Below are 2,500 nucleotides of genomic sequence, written 5' to 3'. Positions count from 1 at the left end.
GACGTATTGCTTCGTTGTGGTGGAAGCTGTCCGCCTCCGGCCGTTGTACAATTGCGCCGGGCTTCCCGAGCTCTCCGCGGGGTGCCGAGGTGCCCCTTGCCGCGGAGCCAGATCCCCGAGGTCGTGATCGAAGTCGCTCGGTCGGAGGTCGACCGATTGCCGACCCGACCATCCTAGGTCGTTTTACACTGAGCGAAAACGTCGGCCCGACGAATGGCTTCGTTCTGGTGGAAGCTGTCCGCCTCCGGCCGTTGTACAATTGCGCCGGGCTTCCCGAGCTCTCCGCGGGGTGCCGAGGTGACCTTGCCGCGGAGCCAGATCCCCGAGGTCGTGATCGAAGTCGCTCGTAGGAGGTCGACCGATTGCCGACCCGACCATCCTAGGTCGTTTTACACTGAGCGAAAACGTCGGCCCGACGTATTGCTTCGTTGTGGTGGAAGCTGTCCGCCTCCGGCCGTTGTACAATTGCGCCGGGCTTCCCGAGCTCTCCGCGGGGTGCCGAGGTGCCCCTTGCCGCGGAGCCAGATCCCCGAGGTCGTGATCGAAGTCGCTCGGGCGGAGGTCGACCGATTGCCGGCCCCACCAGGCTAGGTTGTTTTACACCATGGTAAAATGTTGGCCGACGTCGGGCTTCGTTGTCGTGGAAGCTGTTCGCCCCCGGCCGTTGTAGAATTGCGCCGGGCTTCCCGAGCTCTCTGCGGGGTGCGAGGTGCCCCTTGCCGCGGAGCCAGCGCAGGAGGTCGATCCCGCGGGTGGCCTGCGCGGCTGTCGGGCTCCACTGCGGGAGGTGGTGTAGGTGCTTGGAGCGCAGCGGGCCGATCCACGGGAGTGGCTTGCACGGCTTTCGGTGGCCACTGTAGGAGAGTATAGGCGCTGGGAGCGTAGGAGGTCGATCCCCGCCGGTGGCATGCGCGGCTGTCGGGCTCCACCGCGGGAGGTGGTGTAGGCGCTGGGAGCGCAGCAGGTCGATCCACGTGGGTGGCTTGCACGGCTACCGGTTGTTACTGCAGGAGAGTGTAGGCGCTGGGAGCGCAGCAGGTCGATCCACGGGGGTGGCTTGCACGGCTATCGGTTGTTACTGCAGGAGAGTATAGGCGCTGGGAGCGCAGCAGGTCGATCCACGGGGGTGGCTTGCACGGCTATCGGTTGTTACTGCAGGAGAGTATAGGCGCTGGGAGCGCAGCAGGTCGATCCACGGGGGTGGCTTGCACGGCTATCGGTTGTTACTGCAGGTGAGTATAGGCGCTGGGAGCGCAGCAGGTCGATCCACGGGGGTGGCTTGCACGGCTATCGGTTGTTTACTGCAGGAGAGTGTAGGCGCTGGGAGCGCAGCAGGTCGATCCACGGGGGTGGCTTGCACGGCTATCGGTTGTTACTGCAGGAGAGTGTAGGCGCTGGGAGCGCAGCAGGTCGATCCACGGGGGTGGCTTGCACGGCTATCGGTTGTTACTGCAGGAGAGTGTAGGCGCTGGGAGCGCAGCATGTCGATCCACGGGGGTGGCTTGCACGGCTATCGGTTGTTACTGCAGGTGAGTATAGGCGCTGGGAGCGCAGCAGGTCGATCCCCGCGGGTGGCCCGCACGGCTGTCGGGCTCCACCGCGGGAGGTGGTGTAGGCGCTGGGAGCGCAGCAGGTCGATCCACGGGGGTGGCTTGCACGGCTATCGGTTGCTACTGTGAGGTGTTTGCGTCGGCTGGCAAAGGGTGCGCTGAGCAGAAATGTTACTGTTCGTTTGCGCTGCCAATTGCCGTTTTGGTCGTATCGAGTGGTTTTGTCGCAGCTAGTTGCAAGTCGATCTCGCGGCGGTTAACAGGGAATAGCGGGCAAGAGCTCGCCCTCGTACCGCCGCGCGATAAGGTGACAGGTTTTCTAAGCTCTGAAAAGAGCAAAGTGGTCGGATTACTAATCCATTGCGCGCTTCGGCGTGCTTGGGTGGCGTCCGCGACGCGGGGCGAGCGACCCATCGCGCGGCCGCCCTTCGGGGTGGCGGTTACGTTGTTACCTGGTTGATCCTGCCAGTAGTGATATGCTTGTCTCAAAGATTAAGCCATGCAAGTCTAAGTACGAGCTCTCGTACAGCGAAACTGCGAATGGCTCATTAAATCAGTTATGGTTCATTTGATCGTATGGTTTACTTGGATAACTGTGGTAATTCTAGAGCTAATACATGCAAACAGCGCCGACTTCGCGGGAGGCGTGCTTTTATCAGACCAAAAACCGACCGCGGCTCCGGCCGCGTTCGACTGGTGACTCTGGATAACCTGGCGGATCGCACGGTCTAGCACCGGCGACGGATCATTCAAGTGTCTGCCCTATCAACTTTCGTCGGTACGGTATTCGCCTACCGAGGTTCTTACGGGTAACGGGGAATCAGGGTTCGATTCCGGAGAGGGAGCCTGAGAAACGGCTACCACATCCAAGGAAGGCAGCAGGCGCGCAAATTACCCATTCCCGACGCGGGGAGGTAGTGACGAAAAATAACAATGCAGGACTCATTCGA

General features: G+C 61.6%; 1 non-coding gene across 1 annotated transcript in view; it reads left to right on the top strand.

Moving 5' to 3' along the window:
- Positions 1–1,999: 1,999 nt before the first annotated feature.
- LOC149722930 (small subunit ribosomal RNA) overlaps positions 2,000–2,500 on the top strand; it is a 1,811-nt gene continuing 1,310 nt past the window's right edge. Inside the window, exon 1 of the ribosomal RNA XR_016387147.1 lies at positions 2,000–2,500. This exon is cut by the window's right edge and continues 1,310 nt beyond it. This is a non-coding gene — a ribosomal RNA (small subunit ribosomal RNA).

The sequence above is a fragment of the Ciona robusta genome, unplaced genomic scaffold (assembly GCF_009617815.1).
Source record: "Ciona robusta unplaced genomic scaffold, ASM961781v2 AP042755.1".
Lineage (NCBI taxonomy): Eukaryota > Metazoa > Chordata > Ascidiacea > Phlebobranchia > Cionidae > Ciona > Ciona robusta.
The sequence above is the reverse complement of the archived record's forward strand: the minus strand, read 5'-3'. Positions and strand labels throughout refer to the sequence as shown.